This window comes from Zootoca vivipara, chromosome 8, assembly GCF_963506605.1.
Source record: "Zootoca vivipara chromosome 8, rZooViv1.1, whole genome shotgun sequence".
In the NCBI taxonomy this organism is placed as follows: Eukaryota; Metazoa; Chordata; class Lepidosauria; order Squamata; family Lacertidae; genus Zootoca; species Zootoca vivipara.
Genome location: NC_083283.1, coordinates 21,772,154 through 21,788,834, shown reverse-complemented (window position 1 = coordinate 21,788,834; position 16,681 = coordinate 21,772,154). Strand labels below are relative to the sequence as shown.

At 44.6% G+C, this 16,681-nt stretch overlaps 1 protein-coding gene across 4 annotated transcripts in view; it reads right to left on the bottom strand.

The window, feature by feature from the left end:
* Nucleotides 1-16,263, bottom strand: part of NCALD (neurocalcin delta) — a 58,624-nt gene extending 42,361 nt beyond the window's left edge. Inside the window, exon 1 of one of the 4 annotated variants that reach the window (XM_035125610.2) lies at nucleotides 16,095-16,263. The gene's annotated coding sequence lies outside the window, so the exon portion shown is untranslated. The other 3 variants (XM_035125611.2, XM_035125613.2, XM_035125612.2) reach the window with 3 other exon arrangements.
* Between the last annotated feature and the right edge of the window lie 418 nt (nucleotides 16,264-16,681).

Below are 16,681 nucleotides of genomic sequence, written 5' to 3'. Positions count from 1 at the left end.
CCCTGTCCCGTCTCAGCTTCATCCAGGTAAGTTGCATCGAGACCAGTGTCCGCCGCACCTCTGCCCCCGCCCCCACAAGCTCCTACTGCCCCCAGCGACTCTGTCCTCACTGGCGCCATCCTGAACGTCCCACAGTGAGTGGAAAGATGAGGGGGGGGTTCTTTGTGGATTTGACTGGATGTGCTAAGAATCCTCCCTGTGACTGGGAACACGTATAATGTAGGGTTCCCGATTATAGGGGGAGGATTGCAAGCATGTCCACCCAAACAAAGGACACCCTCCTTCACACATTCCAGTTCAAGGCAGGAAGGTCAGAGGTACCGTTGGTGAGGATGGGGATCTTGGGAGTAAGGCTGGCATGTGCAGCATCACCATAGCTGTCAAGTTTTCCCTTTTCTCGCGAGGAAGCCTATTCAGCATAAGGGAATTTCTCTTAAGAAAAGGGAGAACATGACAGCTATGAGCATCACACCCCCTTCAAACTTTATACTTCCATGCAGTGCTATTTCTCTAGAAAAAGATGAGCCAGAACTCACAATGAATGCCTCCCTTGTTTTCTTATAATGGCAATGATGCCCACCTGAGAGGTGTCAGAACTGAGTTCTGGCATGTTCCGGCTTGGGGGGGGGGGAGCCCCGCTTACACACATTCTTTGAACAAATGAACAGAGCTCAGGTTTCTTACAAAAGGCCAACCATTTTTCTTCCTTGAAGAAGACCTTGGCCATAAGAGACCATGTATAAAGGACACAAACCAGCTTGTCAATGAGAATATATCAACAAGGTCAAAATGGTTTCTCAGTGACCCGTCAAACAACTGTGATGAGGGCAGGGAAGGCCTTGACAGAAGGCTGGATCACTGCAGAAATATAATTGCACTAATTGGACTTGCAGTAACCCAAATGGCAAAGCCAGTGATTGAGAGAACCCTGTTACGCAGCTGTCACTCCACACAAAAGAACAGAGGAATGGATGGTGCACAAATGAGTTGGAGAACGCATCAACAACCTCTGCTTCCATTTCTCCAACAACATGGAACTGGCAATGTGAATTTATTACGCAACACACAGTGTTAGAAACCGAGATATGAAAGCTAGGAGCTAAATAGCACCTTAAACTTAGGTTATGGACACAACAACAGAATGTCTAGGTGCGCTTTTTTATAACAAGAATACAAAGCTGAAAATGAATAAATTGCAGCTTACGGTAAATATTATGTTCATTTTTCACATGGTCTAGTCCTTCCCCTGCCCACCCCGCTAATATTCTTAAGAGAGTCTCTTCACCAGCCTTCAGAGAGTAGCTGGAAGTGGGGAGGCAGAAAAAGGTCCTCTGTAGTTTTAATCTGAAATCTTAGGCACAGTACTGCGCCCCGAGCTCAGAAACTGCTCGAGCTAATGAAATTCAGTGTCACAAAATGCACCTAGAACAATGGGAGTTTCGAGCAGTGGCAACACAAGCTCATGAGGGATTTCTTTATTCGAAAGGAAATATTTCAAGGGCTCAATTTCTTGGGGAGTATTTGAAAATTCTAAAACTATTTAAAAAAACAAAAAACCCAACCCTGCCAGTTGGTTCAGAACATTTGTTTCCATGACTCTGCCTTTGCTAGTAAAAAGAATCCTAAATACCAAAAATTCAGCAATGATCTAGATTCAATATGCTCATCTTCCACTCAGCAACAGAAGGGCTGGCAACTGGAATTGTTTTATATCCTTGCCTAATTATATAATATAATTGATACCTATAATTAATGGTGTCATTTCAGATTCCCACTGTTAAAAAAAAATCATGTAGGCCAGCATGAAGCAAATACTTAGTTCCTCAGCAGCACCTGCTAGAGCTATTATGTTTGGAGTTCACCACTGTTTTTTTGAGATCTGGAATAAATAGAACGTTTCTATTTTAAACATTCCCAGGAAGATAACATTGAGCTATTTCTACATTTGCAACTCGCTAAAAGCTATAGAAGTTTGGGCTGCTTTCTTGTATATTTCAGTTAGCTTTACATTTCATGTCAGATTTGAGCCCAGAAAAGTAATATAGCACAACTGCAGAAAAGATAAAATGCCATTCTGTGCAGGCGGCACCAATTGCAACATCCGGTTTTCACATCCATCAGCCCAAAGCCCTCCCATGTTTACTCAAGGCAGGGTTTTCGAAGGAGTCCAAACTGGCAGATAACTTTATGCATCTGCTATCCCACCCAGCTTTTGACCCAGAAGGTTGTACATAGCTCAGCAGCCATGTATGAGGCTTGATATTCTTACTGCGTTATCAGCCCGGCACTTGGAGCAAGCAGGAGCATAAGCATAGAGAAGTTGTAAAATCATAGAGAAGGCACACAGCAGATGGGCTGAATTCAGGACCGGAGGTCAGAAGTTGGGCAGGGCTGCTCTATATTCATGCAAATTATTCTCTCTGCCTGATGCAGCAACATTTGGGCTGGGCGATATATCGTCCAAATCCGATTTGAAGTCCATATCGTGATATCGGTTTCATAATTTTTGACCTGCCAATATATTGTGAATCATGATGTGTGTGTGTGCTATGCAAAAAACACAATGTGGGGAAAGCTGTGAAGCCAGCCAGTGCCTCTATATATAGCATCCTTATGTCAGACGCTGTGATATATTGGTATATCGCGATGTTTAGCTGGCGATATATCACAATGTTGACAACCAGATATTGCCCAGACCTAATACTGTATACATATGACCAGGCATGCACAAATCCACTTTCCAGCCTGCCCAGGGCAACATTACATACAGGTAGACCCGTGGCACTAATGCAGCAACTTCCAGACAACTTATGTACTTCCTGAGTTCTGAGAGCTCCTTCTCCCACTTGCAATGTATCCACAAACTGAGTGTCTTCTGGAAGTTGTTGAGCTACAACTCTCATCAGCCTCAGTCAGCTTGGCCAATGGTCAAAAATGATGGGATTTGTAGGCCATCAATATCTGGAAGGAACCACGTTCCCCCCCCCTCCGGTCTAGATGATGCACCACAAGTGAGTAACCACTGCACCAAAGCAAAATCTGGGGAAGATCGTAATAGTTCGGTTGTATTCAGAGAGCTGCTAAAATCAGGCTGCTAGTCAAACTCCTAACAATATCCAACACCATAGTGACAACTGAAATCCAATCGTAAACATCAAGGTGAATGCCAGTATGGGGAGGGGGGGGTCTTGAATGTTAGATAAACGATTTTGTGGATGTGAAGTTTACCCAAAGAATGAAGATAAACCAGCCAAAAGAAACAGGGAGATCACATAAAAGAAAGGAATACCATAAGAGCACATTCCTTTCCTCTAACTATAGAATTTCAGCCCGTATTTTGATGAGAGATGCTTCTCCACAAGGGTTCCTCAGGGAAATGCTACATTCCATCATTCCAGCTCCAGTTTCTAATTATATTTCCATAACATATCTCTGTCTGAAATGCAAATCTGACTACATAAATTATTGGATGGGTATAAAATGATTGCAAAATTGCTGATCTTCTAACTTCAGTTTTTATTCCCTACTGTTTAGGGAGATGAAACACTATACTCAAGATCCACCAGCTGAGGTGGATTTGGCAGAAGCAGATGCCAAGTGTCTTGGCACTGCCAAGACAGCTCATCAGCAGAACACTTCAGTCATGCTAGTGGAACTCCCACCCAGCTGAAATCAGACAGACACCTCCTCCCAGTGTGATGCAGCGGTTAAGAGCGGTGGACTCGTAATCTGGCGAACCGGGTTCGCGTCTCCGCTCCTCCACATGCAGCTACTGGGTGACCTTGGGCTAGTCACACTTCTCTGAAGTCTCTCAGCCTCACTCACCTCACAGAGTGTTTGTTGTGGGGGAGGAAGGGGAAGGAGAATGTTAGCCGCTTTGAGACTCCTTCGGGTAGGGATAAAGCGGGATATCAAATCCAAACTCTTCTCTTCTTCTTCTCCCAACTATACTTCAGGCACTTGGTGAAGTTTGAAAAAATAAAAAATCAGCAGGCATCTTAAGCAAGCTTTTCTGATTTTGTGGTTAGTTTTAACTGATCTTATATTTTGAAATCCATTGTGTATTGCTTAGAAAGCAGAGTGTTAAGCATTACAGGTATATGGAAGGAAGGAAGGAAGGAAGGGAGGGAGGGAGGGAGGGAGGGAGGGAGGGAGGGAGGGAGGGAGGGAGGGAGGAGTTCACTGACTCCCACTACGGTATGTGTGACCTCATTGCCAGCATAGCTCCTGATTGGTGGGCACTGGTGAAGTTTCCAGGGATGGCAGATGGTCTTTTCTAGTTTTCCCCTGGGCATGTATGGGATATGGCAGCCCTTTCATCAATGTAGTAACAATGCAATTCCCTCCTGCCTTGGCATAATGGTATTGCTCTGTTAAACTGCAGCAAGAATACAGCCCAAACAGACTCTTTTCCTAATAATCTGTTGCAGCAATCAACTGTTGCAGCAGAGACTTCTGCAGAACAGTCTCCTGAGGAGATGAAAACAAAAAATGTTCTGGGGTTCAATTTTTGTACTTGGGGTTCCAAGAGACCATGAGGTAATGACTGAATGCCAGATGCATTGCATCTGGGATTGATTTATAAAGTGAGTCTTGATGGTTGCAAACTCCACAGAGGTCCGGTTTTGGTTAAAACTGGTTGGTGAAAGGCTTCAAATATCTGCTCATTTTTTAAAACTCAAAAAAAGTATTGCTTTCATTCTCCTGGTATGCTAAGTTACACTTGTTAAAATTAAGTTTCCTTATAACAGCCTAGTTACACACTTATTAGAAAAAGCAATAAATGAAACAGGTGCTACTAAGTACAGAACCGACTGCCTTTGCAAGTTCAACAAAAAATACTGTATTATCAAAAGGCTTCTTCTTAAAATGTACAGTATATGAAATTACATAGATGATACATTGTGTACACACAGTTGCAGATCCCCACAGGGCCTATTGAGCCTTTTGAAACTCTTAACTCACGCCAACCTTTCACCCCTTAATTCAGGCCAAGCACACTGAATGTGAGGCCCTTCTATACCTCACATGGTGGTACCTTGCAGTCCTGCTTCATCCCGGTGCACAAATGTGCAGGTTACTTGTGCTATTTGCAGAAAGGCTGAAGCTGCAGAAGCCCCTGGATTCAATCCCTGAATCTCCAGGTAAGACTGGGAAATACTCCTGTCTGAAATCCAAGAGAAGCCACTGCTATACAGTACCAATGGTCTGACTTCGTATGTAGCTTCCTTAGCTTCCTTCCTTAGCTTCCTATGTAGCTGAGAAAGCGGGCTGACGTTTTATTTATTGCCACTGACCCCCCCCCCTTCAAAGGTCATCACATGCATACACGTATTAAACAAAGCACAGTAATAACCAGATCAACTACGTTCAGAATTTGAGCCTGTTTGCAAATTCTATCTGGTTTTAATGAACTCAATGTACTGTATGAGAGCAGGTGAGATTTCATGATGGGGTGGTTTTGGTGGTTTTCTTGGCCGACATTTTATTTAAGGAAAAGCACTATAAACCATGCTCTGTGTCTCTTATAATGATGACTAAGACTATGTCATCTCCATGGATAAAAAGAGGTGATATGTGAAGCAGGCAGGTTCATCCCAGAGTGTGTGCAAAGGATTGTCACGTGCACCTCGAATTAAGACTAATGGGAGGGACACGTGCCAAATCCTTGTGTAACCTGTGGAATAAATACTGCCAAGAAAGCCATATAGAAAGGGGGAGGGGAGGGCCGTGCTTTTTAAAATTATCTAGGGAATGCATAGACAGCCATGATGGTCCATAGAAGGGGGCAACCCCAAATCCTCAGTAGTGTAATGTTATGAAAAATAATCATAACAGTAACCCCTTTGTTCGGACCAACCAATATGTCACAGAATAGTGACCAAGTGAAATTCAACGTCATGCTATTGCAGACATTCTGTCTGTGCACGCATATCAGCTTGCCAGATGGAAGAATTCTTCCTCCTCTCTCCCCACCCACTGATATGGGGGTCCCCCTGCCAATTTTGGAGGTGTGTGGGGGGGGGAGAACTTCTGCTGATGGGGTGAATCCTGCCCTAAGTAATATTTGCTGGTGCACTAAGTCAATGCACTCCTTCATGGATCAATGCCTTGTCGTGGCGAAGGGGCTTGAATAACTCAGAGAAGCTATGAGCTATGCCATGCAGGGCCACCCAAGATGGACAGGTCATAGTGGAGAGTTTTGACTAAACGTGATCCACCTGGAGAAGGAACTGGCAAGCCACTCCAGTATCCCTGACAAGAAAACTCCATGGACAAAGACAACAGGCATATAAAAGTTATGACGCTGGAAGATGAGCCCCTCAGGTCGGAAGGCGTCCAACATGCTACTGAGGAAGAGTGGAGGACAAGTACAAGTAGATTCAGAGCTGATGAAGCGGCTGGGCCAAAGCCGAAAGGACGCTCAGTTGCGGATATGCCTGGAAGCGAAAGGAAAGTCCGATGCTGTAAAGAAAAATATTGCATAGGAACTTGGAATGTAAGAACCATGAGTGGAGGTAAGCTGGATGTGGTCAAAAATGAGATGACAAGAATAAATATCGACATCCTGGGCATCAGTGAACTAAAATGGAAGGGAATGGGCGAATTCAGTTCGGGTGACTATCATATCTACTACTGTGGGCAAGAATCCTGTAGTAGAAATGGAGTGGCCCTCATAGTCAACAAAAGAGTGGCAAAAGCTGTAATGGGATGCAATCTCAAAAATGACAGAATGATCTCGATACGAATCCAAGGCAGACCTTTTAACATCACAGTAATCCAAGTTTATGCACCAACTACCGGAGCTGAAGAAAGTGAAATTGACCAATTCTATGAAGACCTACAACACCTTCTAGAAATGACACCAAAGAAGGATGTTCTTCTCATTACAGGGGATTGGAATGCTAAAGTAGGGAATCAAGAGATAAAAGGAACAACTGGCAAGTTTGGCCTTGGAGTTCAAAATGAAGCAGGGCAAAGGCTAATAGAGTTCTGTCAAGAGAACAAGCTGGTCATCACAAACACTCTCTTCCAACAACACAAGAGACGACTCTACACATGGATATCACCAAATGGGCAGCATCGAAATCAGATTGATTATATTCTCTGCAGCCAAAGATGGAGAAGCTCTATACAATCAGCAAAAACAAGACCTGGAGCTGACTGTAACTCAGATCATCAGCTTCCTATAGCAAAATTCCAGCTTAAACTGAAGAAAGTAGGAAAAACCACTGGGCCAGTAAGATACAATCTGAATCAAATCCCTTATGAATACACAGTGGAAGTGAGGAACAGGTTTAAGGATTTAGATTTGGTGGACAGAGTGCCTGAAGAACTATGGATGGAGGCTCGTAACATTATACAGGAGGCAGCAACGAAAACCATCCCAAGGAAAAGGAAATGCAAGAAAGCAAAATGGCTGTCCAACGAGGCCTTACAAATAGCGGAGGAGAGGAGGCAAGCAAAATGCAAGGGAGATAGGGAAAGATACAGGAAACTGAATGCAGATTTCCAAAAAACAGCAAGGAGAGACAAGAGGGTCTTCTTAAATGAGCAATGCAAAGAAATAGAGGAAAACAATAGAATGGGGAAAACCAGAGATCTGTTCAAGAAAATTGGAGATATGAAAGGAACATTTCGTACAAAGATTACCATAATCAAGGACAAAAGTGGTAAGGACCTAACAGAAGCAGAAGACATCAAGAAGAGGTGGCAAGAATACACAGAGGAATTATACCAGAAAGACATGGAGGTTTCGTACACCCCAGGTAGTGTGGTTGCTGACCTTGAGCCAGACATCTTGGAGAGTGAAGTCAAATGGGCCTTAGAAAGCACTGCTAATAACAAGGCCAGTGGAAGTGATGATATTCCAGCTGAACTATTTAAAATTTTAAAAGATGATGCTGTTAAGGTGCTACACCCAATATGCCAGCAAGTTTGGAAAACTCAGCAATGGCCAGAGGATTGGAGAAGATCAGTCTACATCCCAATTCCAAAGAAGGGCAGTGCCAAAGAATGCTCCAACTACCGCACAATTGCGCTCATTTCACACGCTAGCAAGGTTATGCTTAAAATTCTACAAGGCAGGCTTAGGCAGCATGTGGACCGAGAACTCCCAGAAGTGCAAGCTGGATTTCGAAAGGGCAGAGGAACCAGAGACCAAATAGCAAACATGCGCTGGATTATGGAGAAAGCTAGAGAGTTCCAGAAAAACGTCTACTTCTGCTTCATTGACTATGCAAAAGCCTTTGACTGTGTCGACCACAGCAAACTATGGCAAGTTCTTAAAGAAATGGGAGTACCTGATCACCTCATCTGTCTCCTGAGAAATCTCTATGTGGGACAAGAAGCTACAGTTAGAACTGGATATGGAACAACTGAGTGGTTCAAAATTGGGAAAGGAGTACGACAAGGTTGTATATTGTCTCCCTGCTTATTTAACTTATATGCAGAATTCATCATGCGAAAGGCTGGACTAGATGAATCCCAAGCCGGAATTAAGATTGCCGGAAGAAATATCAACAACCTCAGATATGCAGATGACACAACCTTGATGGCAGAAAGCGAGGAGGAATTAAAGAACCTTTTAATGAGGGTGAAAGAGGAGAGCGCAAAATATGGTCTGAAGCTCAACATCAAAAAAACCAAGATCATGGCCACTGGTCCCATCACCTCCTGGCAAATAGAAGGGGAAGAAATGGAGGCAGTGAGAGATTTTACCTTCTTGGGCTCCTTGATCACTGCAGATGGTGACAGCAGTCACGAAATTAAAAGACGCCTGCTTCTTGGGAGAAAAGCAATGACAAACCTAGACAGCATCTTAAAAAGCAGAGACATCACCTTGCCGACAAAGGTCCGTATAGTTAAAGCTATGGTTTCCCCAGTAGTGATGTATGGAAGTGAGAGCTGGACCATCAAGAAGGCTGATCGCCGAAGAATTGATGCTTTTGAATTATGGTGCTGGAGGAGACTCTTGAGAGTCCCATGGACTGCAAGAAGATCAAACCTATCCATTCTTAAGGAAATCAGCCCTGAGTGCTCCCTGGAAGGACAGATCGTGAAGCTGAGGCTCCAATACTTTGGCCACCTCATGAGAAGAGAAGAATCCTTGGGAAAGACCCTGATGTTGGGAAAGATTGAGGGCACTAGGAGAAGGGGACGTCAGAGGACAAGATGGTTGGACAGTGTTCTCGAAGCTACGAACATGAGTTTGACCAAACTGCGGGAGGCAGTGCAAGACAGGAGTGCCTGGCGTGCTATGGTCCATGGGGTCACGAAGAGTCGGACACGACTAAACGACTAAACAACAACAACAAAGTCAATGCAAGAGGTGTTGTTTTTATTTTCATTCAAGAAATAAATAAACAAATAAACAAATAAACAAATAAAATCATTTTGTTATGCCAGAGTTCCTTGGGGTGAGGGATTGACTATTAACCTACTTTGGGAATTATAGCTCGGGGGGGGGGAGTAAGGGGGTCTCCTAACAACTCTCAGCACTCTTAACAATCCACAGTTCCCAGGATTCTTTGAGGGAAGACATGACTGTTTATAGTTGTATGATGTTGCTTTAACTGTGTAGTGCAAAAGGAGCCAGATTTATTCTGTTGCCACAGAGTGGGGCCCTCTTAATGTGAGAGACAGAGGGGAAGTGAGTGGGCTGACAGGAGGGAAAAACAGGGTGGGAACTGCTGCTAAGTGTGCTAGTTGCTTAATCCGTTTGAATCGCGTGTGTTTGTGTTTGTGTGTGTGTGTGTGTGTGTGTGTGTGTGTGTGTGTGTGTTCACCTAGGTATCTGAACTGGGAATTTTAATGCTTGTTGTTGTGGTTTTGCTTGTTTATCTTAGGACAAAACGGTTAAAATGTTACTTATTGGACCTGCTTATATGATTTGGTAATTTTTGTATCTTGTTTTTGTATCTTGGTTTCTTTTCCTTACTTTGCTTTCCCACTCTGGGACAGGAAATGTTCAGTGAAGACTGGGCTACAACTATCGTAAATAAGTAACTAATAAATTAGAAATTGGATACAAATTCCTCCTCCTCACCTGGTATTCCATAATGTTCAAAACCACTCTCGGTCAAGAGTCCTAACGCACTGTGGTGAGTTGCACAGCCCTGTGGCAGAGAGCATGGTATATAGCAGACCACCTCAGAGGTCTGGAGTAGGGGCCTTGGCAAGCTAACAGGTCTTTGCCATGGACTCTCAGCAGCATGGCCTCCTCCCCAAAATGCATAGGAACATGCCGACATCAAAAATCACTAAATGTAACATTCTTTTGTGACTCCATTGATGCGAATGATTATGCAGATGAAGGTAAAAATTAAAAGCAGGGTTAACAAGTATATATAGCTTTCACCATATGTGTGAGAAGCGTGCCCACACTTCAGAACCCTGTTAGATAAGACCAGGGGGCTGCAGTTCTACGGAGGACCAAATGTTTTTCCTGAAAAGGGCCTCAGATTCATCCCCGGACATTTCAAGGGACAGCTGGGGTGGGGGGAACCCGTGTACAAAATGCTGGAAAGCTACTGTCAATCAGTGCAGACAACACTGAGCTAAATGGACCAGTAGCCAGATTTCCAAAGTACTCAATATTTTGCCAAAACAGCAAGCCCTGATATTTATAAAATAAACCGGTGTGTGTGTGTGTGTGTGTGTGTGTGTGTGTGGAGTCTATCCCACTGAAGAACTCCAAGAAACTCTACCTTACTTGCAAATCAGGCTATAAAATCATGGTGAGCCACAACTAAGTGGATTGACTTCTATAATACGTCCCCACACAGGGATGCACAGTAGGCAAATGGGTACATACTTGCATAATTGCCAGGTGGTGTCTGCAATGTGGTATTCTTCTCCCAAGACATGCCACCCTTGAGAAGTACAGTACATCCCATGGCCATTACCTCCTGGATTAAATCTGCAGGAACCAGTGCTGTACTTGCAGAAAAACTTGGGTTTCACTATATGATAAGCAATCTGATTGGCAGAAGTCATTTCTGTCCTTTGCAATGCTGATTCTTATTATACCTGGGAAGCAGTGCAAGGCTCCTACTATGGTGGGCCGGCCAACACTAGTATTTTTGGGTTGTTCCGTACTGAAGTCTTTTGAGAACCACCCACCAGCCCATCCCACTTTGAACACAGGTGTATAAACTCTTCAGAATCCTAGGAGCCACCATCGCATTGGGGCAGCGGGGGCTAGCTCTATCCACAGTTGAACTAACTGGTCAGATGCTAAGGCAACAGATTCCAATAATTAGATGCTGGGCAGCCGTGTGCCTGGTTTGTTCCAGCTCTCTCTATCCCTGTTGAATGACCACTGCTTGTTTCGTATGATCGTAGCAGCAATAAGATGCCACAGTAGCAAAACACCATAACTAGCTGGAATTATGCAGAAATTGAAAACACATATGGTGCTGGCAGAGGTGAACAGTGCTCAGCAGAACCCCACAGGCACATTCAAAATGCACAGCCTACGAGTCCAATCCATTTAATACTGCAAATGTTCAGCCTCCCATTTTAATGGGATTTTAGGTCCATGGAAGTGAATGAAGGTTGCATAACATTTGGTTGGCTGCACGCTCTTATCTCTAGTCTATGGAATGGTTCACACACCATATCAAAGTTTAACATTTTATGTTTAGCTATGGCTCAACATGAACAAGCAGCAAGCTGGCGCACAGTGTTTAAATATCGCCATTTCTCTTCTCCCCCAATCTTGGTCACACCATGAACGACAAATGACGAGTCTTTGTTATCTGAACTTGGGCTCAAGGCTTATGTCAGTGTTTCCCAACCAGTGTGCCTCCAGATGTTTTGGGACTACAACTCCCATCATTCCTGACCACTGGTCTTGCTAGATAGGGATGATGGGAGTTGTAGTCCCAAAACATCTGGAGGCACACTGGTTGGGAAACACTGGCTTATGTCTCTCCAAGCAAACCGCAGGTGGTAGCCATAGTTTGTTGTTGGCTTACTGCTCATCATTTTTTGGGAGGAAATAAACCCTGAGCTCAGTTTCAAGCGGCATGACAGGCCAAGTTGTGGTTTGTTCTCCCAGTGCAGCACAGCCAAGGAGCAGGAGAGGAATGAGGTCGGGACACTGCTCATTTTATTGAGACACAGTTAAACATAATTAAACATTAACTATGGTTTAATGTTATGTGTGAACACAGCCAAAAGAAACAACTAGTTTAGCTTTCAAATCACTTGCAAGTAGGACCACACAATGGCTGTTTTTCCACACACACAAAAGAGCACCTACTTTATTAGTACAAACCAAACATGTTTAATCCTACTTAATCACGCTTAATCATGCTTTGATCAGCTCATTAATTTTGTTTGCTAACAGATATCCAGAAGTATAACTCAAGTCAGCAGCTTATATTCAACTCATACAACTTTCACTGAAATTCACTCCGCGGCTGCTATGATGACAATTAATTTTGGTTGACACTTCCGTTGCCCTTCATAACAATCTGTAAAATATGGATTTTGCTAAAATGTTATGCATTGTGTTTTTGCATTTCTATTACAGCCGCTGGCCAATATGGAAATGAAACCAAACTGAATTATACATGAATAATAATCATGCGTGGCATCGTTAGGTTTTAAAAGATACTGAAATGATCTCATCTAGTCCTGCCAACAAGAATTTAAGGAGGATCGAGCTCACTGGAACATGCCTGACCAAGTGACAGTCTATTATTGTCCAATGATGTCTCACAAACAGACCCCAATCTAGATACAAGATGGAAAACCCTATCAAACTCTGTTGAACCCAGAGCTGATGGGAGTTGTAATCCAAAACACCTGGAGGGCACCAGGTTGGTGATAGCTGGCTTGGTCCATTTTATAGAAGCTGCAATGTGGACACTGCAATATAGTTAATTGTTTTGCCCATCTGGATTGCCCAGCCTCGTGCACAGGCTCCATACCACCACCAATAGCCCAGGTGTGGCTTAACTATGCTATGCAAGTGGGCGAATTCACACGAAACGTGGGTGGCATGCATGGTGCCTCCCAGACAGGGTTCCCACTATTCAGAAGAGTTTTTGAATTAAATTTGAAACTGGGCTTGGTAGAACAAAAATAGATGTCTCAAGCAAGCATGCCATGCTGCACGACAAAGAATGGTTAACATGGTCCCCCATGCCTCCCCAGCTTCTTCACTAGGGCATGACTGGTCGACATGCAACAGGTTTGACTTCCCCATCACTACATCCCCCATTCCAGGGAGACAGAACTCCATCACTTTCTGATATTGTAACCCTGGGAAAAAATCACAAACTCATCCCATGTCCCCTGCATAACATCCATTGGAACTTGGGGTTGTTATACAACAAGAGCTGAGAGTACGGAAGAACGCTGGTGTCTGAATACTTTTTGGATTTAGAACAGGGTCTCCCAAACTTGGGTCTCCAGCTGTTGTTGTTTTTTTGGACTACAACTCCCATCACCCCTGGCTAGCAGGACCAGTGGTAAGGGATGATGGGAACTGTAGTTCAAAAACAGTTGGAGACCCAGGTTTGGGAAACCCTGATTGAGAACATAGGCTTCTGTTTCCAACCTATCCAATCTAACACTTGGTGAGCAACTACAACAACATTCGTCCTCTAACAAAAGGACCAATCTGGGATTAGGTGTGGGTTGTGAGAAACAGCCACTTCAGTTTCAAGAACGGGGAACCTATGGCCCTCCAGAGGTTGTTGCATGACGACTCCTGTTACCTCTTAGCAATGCCCATACTGGTCAGGGCTGGTGGGTGTTGAACTCCCAACCAGGTTCCCCATCCTTGTTTCAGGGAAACCCTTTTTGTGGGCTTGAGATAGAGATCCTATAAATTGACAACATACATGTGCACTAGCCTCAAAAAGGATTTCAATAATAAACCAAATAACTCATCTGCTCAACTGAATTCAGATGCAGAGTGTGGTTGTATTCAAAAGTGTGAGTTTACAAGGTTTGGCCGCAAGCCCAGAAGTCTGAGGTTTAATACTGTAAATGTTGAGCTAGCTGCTACAACTCCTACATTCATTCCAGTTCCACAACTCACTGCTTCGAAGCAGGGCTACTTCAGAGTAAATACAGGGCTGAGGATACAACCCAACAGGACTATTCTGAAGCAAATAAAGGACTGTGGATTTCAAGTACTGTGCAGCAATTCAGGAAGTCAAAGGGCTAGACTACTGTATAAAGTTTCTACACTTGAAAGCAATTATTCAAAGCAATATTTCCCTACAACTGAACAACTGGTCTACTGTTTGTAGGCAAAAGGGGCTCACAGTCCTGCCTTCAAGTCTAGGAACTGATTAATACACACAGTGGGGCGTTTAAAAGGCTTTGTTTGTCCCCGGAAGGATTCCAAGTAGAATTTTAATAGATCAGTAAAATTACATTCCCTGTGGTACTTTGAAACAGCTGCAATCATTGAGATTGCTTAGCTACGTTTTACCTAAACAAGGAAGCTGGGCAGCAACCCCCAATGTTCACAGATGAGCAAAACACAAGAAAATGCAGTTTTTTAAAAAGAACATCATTCACAGGTTAATATAAAACAACAACTTGAATAAGTTTAAGCATAAGCATGTTGAGAAAGACGGTGCATATATTTCTCCAACTCCCAGAAAATCAAATCTACAGTTGCTTTCTCCCTTAAATCTTCACACCAAAGCAAGATAACTAGCAATAATTTTCCAAAGCTGCTTTCATTCATATCCCTGAGAAGTTTAACCACATTACTTTCACGCCTTTGTTTAACTAGCACATGCGTGCACATTAAAATTTCCAACTATGTTTCAAATTCAGTGTAGAGATCCACAAGACTTTTCAAAGAAATGTGGTTTCTTTTATTGCTAGTAATAATAAAACCCTACACTTTTGGTTAGAAAGAGACAAGCAGTGCATTGTATCTTTGTTCAAATTCATGAGGCTTCCTCCTTTCTGAAGGTGGAAAACATCGGCAAACACCCATATCCAATCATATCCATATCCTCCGCTATCAAGGTTTCTGCAAATCCTATTTCTGCACATAATACAACCATCTTCCCCCACCCTTCCCTTAACAAAGGGGGCTGGAGGAAGCAGCCTTCTACTTATTCAAAGAAGAAGAAGATAATGTTCCACTGAGGCATCCTTTTTTTTTTTAGCTCTTGCAACTTACTTTTCCGCCGCAGAAGAACTTGAAAGGCAAAAGAAAGCTACAAGTGGGATTGGCAGAGCGGGAAAAGAGCCACACAGTTCACTACTTTTCATCTAGTATCTCAGCAGCACACATTTCAGATTACGCTGTCAGGCTGCCCCTGAGACCCCTTCCCTGCTGCTTGCAGCCTGTTTACCACCCTTTCCCCTTGCAAATATGAGATGCTTCTGCAATCTGAAACAAAAACTCGCCAACCGGGAAGGGGAGAGAATGCAGCTCCCAGCGTTTGTTGTACTACTAACCTCCTTCCTTTCCCCCCCTAAACCCATCAGCCGGGTACCTCCTTAGATTTGCACGCCCTGAGAAGTTCCCTCCCAGGGCATTCAACGGGACTTCCTCCCGAGGAACCCCCTGCTCAAGTCTAGCCCGCCCCACGGACCAGATCCGTGGCATTCACCCCCTTCTCCGTAACCACACACCAAGGATCGGGCCCCCAGTCGGGCAAACGCCCCTAGGCGCTGCGTAAAAAGAGAGCCCTCGGCCAAAGCGGGTTCTTTAATCGGATCAGGAAGGCAATTTCATGAGCGCGCATTGAAAGCCTCGACCTAAAGCTCCGAGGCTCCCCGACGAAGCCTTGGGAAAGCTGGGCGGAAGCGTGGCTCCAGACACAACTCGTGTTTCTTCCCCCACCCATGCATACACACGCGCTTTACCCCGGGAGGCTTGAGAAGTGTCCCGCCTGGGATCCCTCCGCTTCAATTCCCTCCGCCGCCGGTTCAAGTCCGCGGAGGGGGAAGTCGAAGCGTCTCTTCCGCGGCTCCTCTAGCGGGAAACTCGCCAAGCGGCCGAAACAAGCGCAATAGTGCCGGGCAGGAAAGCGAGGCATGGAATTGCTCTGGCGCGCGGGGCGAGAACAATGCTGCTAATAATAATGATGATTATTATTTACCTCACCGTGCAGAAAGGCAGCTCTTCAGTGCTCCATGCTCCGGCAGCCCGAGGCAGGCAGCGGCGGCGAGCGAGCGAGTGCAAGAGCGAGCGAGATAAGCCCGGCAGCCTCCAGCGGAGAGATTCTCACTCTCCCCGGGCTCGCCAAGCTCCCACCACATCGCCTGCCTCCGGCTGACGTCAAAGTCGTTGTCACATGGCCCAATGCAAAACCAAAAGAGCATTGGTTGTCGTGGCAACCGCAGCACGGCGCTCGGAAGCCATTTCAATAGGTCGTTTGTCTCTCTCTCTCACACACACACACGCGTGTGTGCACGTTGGAACGCGTCCGAGGATCTGGTCGGGCTCCTCCACGGCAAGGGACCAGGAAATGTTGTCCCGGAGGAAGTCTTCCAACAGGCAGGCAGACCAAAGCCCCTGCTTAGGTTGCCCACGCTCGGGAACTTACACAGTCGGGAATTTACAAAGCCGGATTTTTTAAATTTATTTTTTGCATCTGTTTACCTGGGTGTGTGGGCTTCTTTTTAATCCCATTTCGTTTCGTCATGCTGCTGCATCTTGCTTTGCACTTTTTGGGAGATGGGAAAA